At 37.2% G+C, this 12,903-nt stretch overlaps 1 protein-coding gene across 13 annotated transcripts in view; it reads left to right on the forward strand.

Moving 5' to 3' along the window:
- The window catches only part of SUPT3H (SPT3 homolog, SAGA and STAGA complex component), a 285,459-nt gene that overhangs the window by 144,705 nt on the left and 127,851 nt on the right, over positions 1 to 12,903 (forward strand). The window lies entirely within an intron of this gene.

Genomic DNA, 12,903 nt, shown 5'->3' on the forward strand with positions numbered 1-12,903 from the left:
ATTGAGTATTTTTCCTCATTGAAAGCCATTGAAGATGTTGTATAAATGAGGCTGTTTTGAATCTCCTTTGTCAGTTTTAAATTTGAACCTCTCCATAGTTTTTAATTAAGCTTCAACAACACTTCTTTAAAAATCAGCTATGGTATTTTACACCATGACATGAACCTACCACCTGACATTTCGTATTAAGGTATATTTTGTATATTTTTATATGTCACCTGTAGCTTGGGAAGCATAGCAAACTTCTATTTTCATATTATAATGATTCTTCAAATGAAATTACCAGCATGAGTGGGTATGCATATTAAATGGAACTAATGTATATAAATTATAGTAATATATATTATGACTAATATTTACATATGACGAGTCACTGGATCAGCTAGAGCTTTGAGCTTCAAGTTCCTTGGTCTTTTCTCTCTAATGAGCCCTTTCAGCAATCAACAGCAGTTTAAAGTTTCAAGCTAAATTCTATTAATACATTAACTAGAATTAAAAACTTTGGTAAACTGAGAAAATTCAGAATGGGGCAGACCACATAATATATATGTGTGTGTATATAAAATATAAATATTATATATGTATCCTTTATATATTTATATATCATTTGTGTATTTTAACATATAATATTTTAATACAAATAGATAAAGCCTCCCCTGCCCACTGTTTGCCTGCAGACATGTACTTTCCTTCAGGTTTGCACTTAATCCAGCAACTCTTTGGTGGGTTCCTCATCACAGCAAGCACTTTGGGGTCCCTTCCAGCTCCAGGTAGTTTCTTTCTGCTCTTACCTCGGTGCTGTATCCCTGTTTCTGCAAACTCCCGGAGTCTTTTTTATGGGGTTTGTTTGCTTATTAAGCTCCTCTCTCTCTGTCCCAATGTTCCCTGTGGCTCCTGGGGAGGGGACAACCTCTCTCCCCTCTCCACAGGTTAAACATGCTGCTCTAAGTATATATTTGTAATTCTTCCTGTAGCTCTAAACTACTACAAAATAACATTTTATTTTTGTTAATGACCCCATTGATTTACACAAACCCATGGTTGTGGCTTCGCTTGTCCTTTAGCGATGAAGTGGTGAAGAGTCTGTGCTTTTATATGCCGCAGAGGCTTAGCTGAGCTGAGCTTTACAGCAAAACGGGGCTTTTGAGAAAAACGTGTGGTCTTTGCACTTCAATCACAGCCCGGCACTTACTTGGGGAATGGCCATGACCCGGGGTTAACCCTGCGTGGGGTGTAGGAACATGTAGGATTTCCTGACAGAAGGAAGAATGGGAACGGAACGGCAGATAAACAGCTTTTCTAACCTTTCCCCTCTGAGCCCAGGACGGCACTTCATTTCTGAGGAAGTGAAAGTATCTTTAATAGCTCATTGCTTTGACCTCTGACATTCACATGCCGGAACTCTTAAATCAGGAGCTTTTTACGTGCTCCGCGCTTCTGATAGGTTTTTTTGCACGTTCGTCATCCTTTGTAACTGCACATCCTTATTGAGCTATTACTATGTAATAGCTTTAGATGGAGGTGTTTGGGTGGGATTTATATGCATTACTAGAAAAAAGCAATTTTTATAATTGAAACTGACTGCAGATGTAAATTTATTGCTTACTACCTGGATTTTGTCACATTACTCATGTTAATGGACTACACAGTTCTCATTATGTAATTTAATGATTCCTTCTCAGAATTCATGTCCATTTTGCCATCTCTAATACGTATAAGGCTAAACCATAGGAATTGCTTTTATGCCTGCAGCACATTGCAAACATCTTTCATGGTAAACATTCGTTAAGAACAGCTCATACTAGTTGATTAAGTCCAGGTTTGAACTTCTGAATTAAAAAATTAAGTTGCCAGTGTAATTACTAATTACCATTGATCGTTTGACTAGTGATATCTCAGAGGTTTATAGTTCCACCTTCCTATTTTCAAAGTTGATCTCTGTTAGGTCAGGGTCTGGTTTGGACTGATTTATGCTATATGGTCAATTCTTCCAGCCACTGTATACTTCTTGAAGTCCGGCTGCTGTAGCTGATGACTGCACTAATAAGACTCAAATTCTTGAAAAGCAGACTTTTTTTAAAGTCTGCATCACATTTTATGACCTCTTTTTTGGTGTATTTTGAACAATATGTACACTGCTTTACATTAAGTGAAATTCTGCTAAAGGTACATACCAATGTGTAGAAGGAAATGAGGATTTTCAGAGGATGGTTCATGTCATCCCAAAATTAGTGTCTGAGTTAGATGAGAGGAATCCTTTGAGGAATTTAGTTCCTCAGCTGGCTAATAAAAGGATCCTTTGGTCATTTGCTGGGGCTTGAATATCTAGAAGATAGATAGGGGTAAAAGTGGAGAGGTAAATTCCAACCAATTTGGGTCAGAATGCTGGCATGAGTTTGATTTTTGTTCTTTTGGATATATTTTAATTATAATAAATGTTTTGTTATTTGCATATCAAACAATATAAACCAAAACACTCTAGAATGAGAGTTCTGTACAATTTTTGTTCAAGCATAGAGTATTTGAAGAGCACAATGAATTTAAGTTTTAATTTGAAAACAAATTCGCTGCTGACTGATCGTGTTTGTTTAGTGACTGATCTTTATGTTTTTATAAATGCCTTCATGTTACCCTTAAAACTGTATTTTTTTAATGTATGCTAAGACTAGAGGTTCCAGTCGAGTCTATATTGTTCTTTATGGTTAAGTGCAAGTAGTGGATGTCAGTTATAAGGAAACTTTTGCCCACAAAAAAGTTTCAATGGGTAATGCAAAAAGATGTTAATGAAAATGGGACAAGCCTTCAGTTTATTTACCATTCGAAGTGGAACAAGGCCTCTTTTAGTTATTCTTTCATCATATCCAATACAATTTGCATGTGCAGTAAGAAGATTTTTAAGCATCTTTTATTAATATAATAATCTATTAATATCTACTAAGATCCTTAGAAAGAGAACTCGAAGAACCTGCTTTAGGACAAATCAATGTTATTCAGCACTTTATCACAAAAAAGAGGCTGTAATGAAAAGACACAAAATAGGCATTTTTCTTGGTTATTAAAATTGTAGAATCATTTCTGTTGGAAGAGACCCTCAAGATAATCAAGTCCAACCATAACCTAATTCTGGCACCAAACCACGTCCCTAAGAAGTGAAAGAATCCAATGAGAAGCAAGACCTCAAACTTCAGTGATCTATGTTTTGTTTCGGAGGTATCGAATGGCCTCTGGGAAGAGAGTAGATTTGTTTTTCCATCATGAAAGAGGTTTTAGCAGTAGCACAGTGTTCAGCAAGGGTATATGAAAAATTACACATATGCACACCGAAATTACAAATGTGCTTATAAACAGCAGAGCTCAAAAGTTCATATATATATAATACTAGTAATACTTTAATAATAACACTGTATATTAACATAATAATACTTTATCTACTGATAAGCAACCTTCCCAGTCCATGAAAGCCTGACTGCTCAGAGGGGCAGCTACAACACATCACGACAGCCTTGACCTCCATCCTTTAACTATTTTCTCCACTGGGATTCTTTGTGAACGGTGATAAGTAATTGCAGAGACAGACATGAATGATAGAATTCATGTTAATAGAGTTGTGGTTTACTCCCCGTCAGCTAATGTGTGTCTGCTAGAAGATGGACTCTGATCTCTTTGATTGATGTCTAGTGATTTAAGTCAAACCCACTTGGTTGGCTCTTTTAGAATGCAGTCCTGTCAGCTTTAAGGAACTTGGACTGCACAAAATCATGTTGTACATTACATCTGTGTGGATTTTTTTGATCACTTGCTTTTATCTTCCTATAGAATTTAATTTCATACAATTTCTACTGCTGCCTAGTATCTATTAACAATCCATTCTTGTTTCCTTTGTAGGAGCATGATTTGGGTCTTGTGTTACATAAATGCATATATGAACACTATCCTTGTGCTTGTCTGTGTAATTTTCACCATTCCTTTTCCAAGTTTGTTCAAATCACTACCCAATCTTCATTTAAGTCCCTACTACAAAAAACAATTTACTCCACAGGATTTACTGTGGACTTACTCAGGACTTGACATACTGCTGAATATACATAGATTTTTTTTTCTGGTTTATTACTATTAAACATTAGTTGTCTCTTACACAGATAATACACTTAATTCAGAATCTCAACCAAAGCACGGAACACAGGTCAGCAGGTGAATACTCTATACTGGAATACATAGATTATTTTAAATTGTGGCAATAAATCATGGGCAGACCATTCATAATGAGATGCAGAGATTCAGCAGTATGTCAAGTCCTGAGTAAGTCCACAGTAAATCCTGTGGAGTAAATTGTTTTTTGTAGTAGGGACTTAAATGAAGATTGGGTAGTGATTTGAACAAACTTGGAAAAGGAATGGTGAAAATTACACAGACAAGCACAAGGATAGTTTTACTGATAGGATAAAGATAGGTTTACTGATAGGAAATGCTAAGTACTTAATCACGATCAGCATGAATTTTATGTTTTCAAAGGGCTGTATGTTTTCCGGATGAACATGGTGTGCTTTCTTCTCTTCCCAGCTGTTAACTGTTTTATTGCAGTCTAAAGCAAAAGGGAGAATTCATAGTCACTTGTCCATCCAGAGAAAAAGAGATAATGGCAATGGGATAGGGGAGTAGGAAAAATGAGAATTTAAACTTAAACTGGGCTTAAACTCTGCCAGGGAAAATTTAGGCTGGATATTAGAAAGAATTTCTTTACAGAGAGAGTGGTCAGGCATTGGAATGGCTGCCCAGGGAGGTGCTGGACTCACCGTCCCTGGAGGTTTTTAAACTGAGCTTGGACATGGCACTTAGTGCCATGATCTAGTCAATGGACTGGAGTTGGACCAAGGGTTGGACTGGATGATCTCGGAGGTCTTTTCCAACCCAGTCGATTCTGTGATTCTGTGAAACAGAAATGAGGATAGAGCTTTCTTGGTTCTTTACAGCCTTCTCTGACATAGTTTTTAGGAAGAAAATAAAAAGAAAAAATATATCACAGTTGTTATTCATTCACAAACTGGAATAGTCATTTTAACGTATGTAATCTCTATGCTGTTCTCAAATCCTTCAGTTCCAGGTTTGTTTACCGTGTTTTTGAACTGTTAGACTTGTAACATTTATATACATAATTGCAGCATTGCTGGCATTCCTTTTAAATAAGAAGGAATTGAAACCAGCTCGTTCATTAAGTGAAGTTGCCCACTGATACAAAGTGTGAAGCACCGTTTGCTCCTGATCCCAAAGATACATGCGACTGTCAGTCATGCAGCCCTCCTAATGGGAAAAGTCCTTGTTTTATGAGTCTGTTTTAAAACAGTAATAAAGTTTCCTGTGCAGGACATTAATTAGAAGGGTTATCAAAATAGGACAAACTAATATAATTTGTGATTGTACAAAATAAAGGAAGTTGAGGGTACCAGAGGGACCTAATGAATCACAGGATGGAAACAATCTCCTGGCTAACTAAACATTCAGACTTTGTACTGAGTCGTAGGGTGTATATAGAGCTCGGCAAACCGGAATGCGCCGTGTGTTTACATGGGTGGGATAAAGGAGTTCACAAAAACCATCTGGGAAAAGTCCTCCGGCCATTCATTCTCTTCCTACAGTGGGGTAAATTAATCGACACTGGTACATCTGCAGCAAACACGTGGCACACCTGCCCTGGAAGAACTCGAACTGGAAAATAAGTCTGTAATGTAAAAAATGGGCTGGGTATCAGCAATGTGCATTGCTCGTGTCTGATGGAATGGAAGAGATTTTGTCTCTAGCAAGGGGTTTTTAATTCTTCCCTGTGCATTTACATCATTTAAATGCAGTCACTATTTAGATTGTGTTATTGCATGGGTAGATGTAAGTAGAAGGGCTGTTTTTCAAAAAGTATTTGTTCAATTTACAGAGTAGTATACCGTAGGTTTTATCACTCTGAGTATATGTTTTTTCTATATACTGAAGAAATTTGAATAGACTCAACCCATTCACTGCCATTGTATAGAGATCAGATGCTGTTACTCCTGTACTGAAGTACAGTGACAGTGTCTGTTGTTTCTGGATGGAGATGACACTAGTTTAAAAAGGCCCACATCAGACACAAGACACTGTTTTCTCAATTTCTTGTTAAAAAAAAAAACTAATATTTTTAATATTTCTTGATTGGCAATCACTTAACTTTAGATTACTTGAGCAAGTGGAGAGCATTTCATCTTTAATATATTAGAGTATTACACAATGTCTTTTAAGGAGGCATTTTGTGGAAAATTTAAGTTGGAAACAGTCAAGTCTTGTGTGACTTTTGATGAAGTTTTTGCCTTTTCTTCTTTGGTAATTAATATGAAAAGGGATGTTCTGAGTTTTCTACTCTAACATTGGCTGTTCCTTGTTCACCATATTCAGACGTATTTATTCTAAAGCACAGAATCTACTTCAGGACTCCGAATCAGGGACTCTGGGCTCTCTCTGTGTTTTCTCTGAAGATGAGAAAGCACTGACTTAATCAGAAGGTTTATTTTCCATGGAACTTTCTGCAGAGCCAACACATGCTATGGGATAGAGCTGCTGCTTTTTGCCTGGTCGTACAGAGATGCTGCTCAGCGTCCAGTGGTGATGGACATCACCGATCTGAGAAGTGGAAAGGCTAAGATACTGCTATTAAGAACCCTAAAAAAAATCAAATAGAAGGAAATGAATAATTATGTCCACATTATAGTAGCAATGTGTTCCTTAGTGAAGGAAATAAAATCCAAATTGTTGACTAGATTGAATGGAAAAAGGAATGTGATCAATCTTGTCTTGTAGTGCATAGAAAATACAAAGAATGAAGGTCGTGTAGGCAGCTTTAATCCCTGTATTTCCTCATTTTCTATATCAATCTTTGGGCCTTTAATAGCAATAACATAGATTTATGTGTGGTGTACATGTGGGCGTATATATGTGTCTATATATACAGGTCTGTTTTTTCCACATCAGATTCCTGTTTAGGCTGTTGAGCAAGAGGAATTAATTTTGTATGAAATTGCACTCATGGAGGCTTTGGAATTTATGGCATTCTTAAATATATATGTACTCAATTACCTTGGCTTCTGGGGCTTTTATGAATCAACTGATGATAAGCTGATCCCAGCCTTAGTTTCCAAACTACAAATACATCCTCTGTTTAATTTTCATATATTCTGTTAGGAGTGCAGCATAGATTAGTAGCTATTTAAGTCTCGGATGAGATGAGCTGAGACATCCAGGATGTGTTTGCTAATTATATTGATGTCATTTATTATTTTGCTGAAGCCCTGTGTAGTTCTAGGTGATTGACTGTTTAGAAAAGAACGAACAAAATTTAACAACTTGAAGAGTAATCATTACATTTTTGTTGCACAATGTGGTGAACTCTGGTAAATAAGAATTTTGCACATGGTTTGACTCTCTAGTCTCCTTTATTGAAAATGTCTATGATTGAACAGGCCTTTGTTGAGAGTATTTTTGACTTAGCCTAAAAAATATCTCAAGTAATTTAGCTGGTTTTGGGTTGAAATGAAGGAGCAATCTTACTCTCTGTGAAAAATCATAGTTATAATCCAAGCTTCAGAAATCAAATGGAAAAATTATATTCAGGGTTTCATTTTTTTTTAGCTTGTTTGCACAATGTAAATTGAATAAGTACATGAACATGAGAGTAAAGTCCATATCTGCATGCAAAGACCCTTCTCATCTAGTAGTCTGATTCTGGCAGCAAAAGCACGTGTGTATCTTTGAAATCAGTTCCAGAATCCAGTAAACCATGGAGTTTTAGTTATTATTTTATCATCTTACTTGCTTTGTTTCAAATAATTGTCCAAATATGTTAATTATCAGTGCCTGGTAGAGGGTAACATTCCTTCTGCTCATCCTCATGGATTCACCTCAACAAACATAAAGGTAAACTAACATATTTTTCTATACCTGAGATAAAGATGCCAGATCATCTTCTGTGTCAGGGGAGATAAATGGACACTTCTAGGATGTGACTTTTCATCTGCTGACGTAGTTATTTAACAGTCTGGCCATCCATTTAAAATGTTAAGTGAAGTGAGAGACATCTCACCTATAGAATAATCGGCACTAGCTGTATTTGTTGTTTGCCATTTCGTTTTGTAATTGATTCTGTCAAACAAAACAGTGAACGTTAAGTTGCGATAGACAAACTAATTTATGGGTATCTGTGGCAAAAAAGGGCAGTGTTAAATTCTGCGTGGTCTGTAAGTGTAACTCGTAAACCTTAAAGGTCATCTCAGAGTGTTTAACAGAGCAAATTCATTGTAGTTTTTACATCACCTTATCTGATTTCAAGCAAATCTGATAGTTTCAGAGTAACTTTTTTTAGGAAGATTGGCTTGTTAACAGTGTTATGCAGTTACAAGGAAATGTGGTCACAGCTGGTCCTGGTTTCTTGGCTAATCCACCTGATTGGAAACAACAGGTTTTTGATATTTTTCCATTTCTTACACTGACACCTAGTGTTCAGAGGTCTTGAGTTTCTAATACTGCGCTTTTTTAATAGATCACTGTCAATACTGAAGTTCCCCACCTTTGTAAAAATCTTCCATTTCTGTTATTCTTCAAAAGAAAACAAGAATCAAAGGTAAAGGTGTTACCATCATTCAAAACAGTTTTACTTTGGAAATTCAAATTGTCCACCGCTACTAGAAAACTTGGCAAAAGCTGTTTTACTTCTTGAAGAGCTTCAAAATCTGTTTTCTTAATATTTAAGTACTTTAGTTTTGGCAAATGCAACTCTTTTGTGTCTCCAAGTGTCACTGGCCAACAAAAACAGTGATAACAGCAGAAACACTTGGATCAGTATTTGTTTAATTGTGGGGGATGACAATGCTTTTTATTTCTGTGTTCTTTTATCTTCTAGCCACGAGTTCTACCTGATAGGAGTGTTGATGGCAGCACAGTCCTTGAGCAGACAGAAAATAACTTGTACACAAACACCAGCACCAGCAGTCTTTTATCTCAGACTTGCAAATAAATGGAGCAATCCAAGGGTGGATTGTAACCTGTTCCCAACAAAGACAACTGGCAGTGTCACTTACGCTGTGACTCTTGTACCTGTGATTTTGCCATATGTTAACTGGAGATCTTTCATCCTTTGAGAATTTAGTGTGTCTGTATCTAAAGCTATCAGAGAATTTTTGTGTCCTAGTGATGGGTTCTATAGAAAAGGGAAACAGAGGTGGAGAAAATGCATATTGAACTTATCCTTGATTTGATCCTTCTTCCGATTTTCTTTCCATTACTTTTTATGTAGGTGCATCAAAAAGCTGCTTTTCTGCACCAAGTCATACGTGTGTTTCAATTTTCCTATACACTTAACTACGTTGCCTTCTCAGAGAACAGGAGGTAGTGACAGTTCACTGAATATCCACCTAGGTGATGGTCTCCTTTGAGCTTGCCCTTGATTTCCTACCTGATTTCCTAACAGGCAAGGATTTTACTATAAAAAACATTTTCTTCTCATAAACCTTGGTAAACTGTATTAGCCAGATGTCACAGTTTAATTCTACTACTTTAAGCAGAACATTCCTCCCAAGTTGTCTCTTTCCTTGCAAACCCATCGCTTGCATAGTCTAGATTCTTGTGCTCTTCAGATACTTGGTGTTTAAAAGAGCAGTGTGGCTGGTCCAAGACCTTTTCACGTGAGGTGATGGAGTTAGTGGCTTGGTCAGAGGAAGGGCATAAAGGATAAATTTGAGAAAACATGTCAGGAACTCTGTACCAACTGATACAGAAATGATCCTCTCAAAAAACTTTACAGTCAATCTAATTCAGCTGAATTGTTTTTAACACAGCTGTTAAGTACAGTGGATTCCATGCAGCAGTTGTATCTGTGATTTACATAAATATTCCTGAACTCCGATCACTCTGTTTTTATGCACTCTTCCTTTAAATTTCAACATATAATCTATCAATTTGAATGTTAGATGCTGTACTACATCACTGCCTATCCATAGTTTTATCCCTGTGAACCAGACATAGTGTGCGTAGGGAAAAATAGACAACAGAGAGAAATGTTACTTGTAGGACATCACTTACTTGGCTTCTTTAGGCATTTGTTTTTAGGATGAGGTGAATTTGGACTTAGAATGATGATTTGTCTCTAGTAAAGGATGCCTTGGATAACCAGCTCAGATGTAGATATGTATGTTTAGTTAGATATCTCCCACCTGAGAGTAATAGAGCCCCCATGACAAAAACCTCAAAGCAATCAAAATAAAAGGAGGATAATGGGAACTTCTCTGATGGCAAAAGGAAATGATAACAATGCCAAAGCAGCAGCGAAGTCAGAGAAAATAAAGACATACTGGAGGCCCAGTTTTCTGGCCAGGAAGAGGCACATAGTGTCCCATATATGAATACTTTCAAGGGATGGGATTTATGAAAATTCAGGTTGGAGGTGATCCAAAACAGAGTTAGGACAAGGAAAGTCTGTGCATTTGCTGAAATCTGCATGTTCTATGTTTTTTTACAGATGAAGAGAGAAAAAGAAACGGGAAAAGATTTGTAGAGACAGGCTGGATTGAGATAGGGTCTTTTTAAAAGAGAGTATAGATGGAGGACATCTGTGCATCGTGAGCGAAAGTGCCAGAGAGCAAAGAAAAATTGAAAACTAAGTAGGCAGGATATGATGCATCTACCGAGATGGGTCAGAGTTGGGAAAAAGGCCAGAGATTTATGACGAGAAAGTGTTCCGGAACAAAAACTAGGTGCAGCTTTGTGGGAATGCAGATATTCTCTCTTGTAGCAGAAAAAATATGGCGCTAAAAGAGGAACCCAGGTTGCAAATAAGGAATAGGAAGCCTGAGATTCAGCAAAGAGTTTTTTAAAGAAGTGAAAGAAAAGGAAGATGAAAGATGAAGACAAACCTGTAATGGAAGGAGTTTGGAAGAGGATCCCATGACCCTCCCTCAAGGCATTTAATAACGAGAATGGGAATAGTTGAAATGAGAGGCAGAAAGGTTTGAAAGAGAAACCGTGTCTGGTGCCTTGGAGCTTGCAGAAGGTCTGGTCTGGAGAATGGGTTTAGAAAGTGGCTTTACAGGACATTAAGTACTGATGAGAGGGAAGCCATCAAGAAGTAGCAGATGTGTTGCTCCCAAACTGAACCTCAGGTGAGGCCATGGATAATGACCAAACAGGTGGAACATGATCATTGGTGTCACCATGATGGAGAGCACAGGGCTAAGAAGAAAGGGAGAGAGAGTTTCTACATCCCAGGCATGAATTCATAGTAAAATGGAAAGACTGGTGGCAAGTTCTTCTGTGGACATCACCATACACTTTGGAAGCCTGAATTAATGCATCTTTGCACCATCATAACATGCAAGCATATGTAGAGAGCATATGTATATATGCATATATAGATTAATAATGAGCACTTGTATAGGGATACACAGCCTGATGTTAGTATATCCACTTCAGTATACTCAGAAGATACTGCTCACTTTAGTGATGAGAAATTAAAGTAGAAAGAAGGCAAAGTAAATTTTCTCCGTGTCATGAAGCAAATGAGCAGCAGAGCTGAAAAAAGTCGACTAGTTGTAGCTGAGAGGGAAGCTGTGCAAAGCTATTTTATATTGATGGTCTGTGTCTCAGCCAATTGGATTTTTATTTGACAATCCAAAGGTGTAATAACTTTTATTGTATGAGGAAGAAAAATACATCAAGGCTAATAAATAATGGAGGACCTACTAGGGATATGCATCAATGCATGTCCTGGTCTTATGTATATACAAGTTTAATTGTGTCCCTTTTAATTTTGCTGTTTGATTCAACGGGATTGTCAGGTGATCGTCCTATTGAAAGAACAGAAGAGGATAAAATTTCGAATAACTTTGTTAATCTCTTCTGGCTGCTAAAAGAAAAGATTTATTGGTATCAAATTTTATTGCATTCTTAGAATGTAGGGATTGATTGGCTGCTAGTTTAGCTTACTTGTCTCTTCCAGTTAGAAACCCAAACACGACAGAAGAAAGACATCGCATTGAAGCTGACGTGCAACAAGTGAGTGAAAGTTCACTTGGCTTTTCCTCTCGGCACCAGGTGCAAAAGTTGGCTAAAAGTGCTGTGGCAGGCAGTTATTTTAAAGCAGTTTCTGGTTTAGTGTTTTATCAAGCCCAGGAGTAAAATATTCTGCAACTACTGCAGTTTCACAAAGCTGCTTTTTAAGGTAGAACTCTGAATTGTTTAACTAATTAAAATGCCCCAGTACAAACATTAATCATTCCATAACTGTTAATGATAGGGTTTGCAGGATTTGTGGAGGGCTGCATATGATATTTTAAAAGTATTTCTTTGTTTAATACACAACACGCTTGCGTTAATGGAATATACCAGAGGTTCTTGAAATCTTGAGGAATATTTGTGATTTTCTACATCCCCTCTTCTAAATGCTGGGAGGAAGTCTATTCATTTCTGGGGAGAGATGACTCTGACAGTGTCCTGATTAATGACTCAACTTAATCGGGTTGGTTTTTTTCTTGAGTAGCTGCTCCATTACAGCTTTATAGTATGCTTTACAATAACAGTTCTCTAAACTGCAGCTTTCTCAAAGAGGGAAGGTGGTGGCTCAATGATGACATCAGCTCCAGAAGTGTAAAGTTCAAGTGGTTTGCATGTGGGATTGCCAAATAACACGGGTTTGGTTTGTTTTCATTTTATTAAACCGATTCTTCTCCCCAGATGTCTTGGATTTCTGTGGTACCCCCCTTCGCCTTTGATTCTTGCTCCTTGTAACTAACAACTTTTATTAGTCATCCCACTAATACTCAGCGTTTTTACTCAGCACCTGTTGTCTTCAAAGCACTTTGCAATAATAACTCGTTAATCCTCACACTGATCCTGAAT

The sequence above is a fragment of the Streptopelia decaocto genome, assembly GCF_964273445.1.
Source record: "Streptopelia decaocto genome assembly, chromosome: 3".
Classification (NCBI taxonomy): Eukaryota; Metazoa; Chordata; class Aves; order Columbiformes; family Columbidae; genus Streptopelia; species Streptopelia decaocto.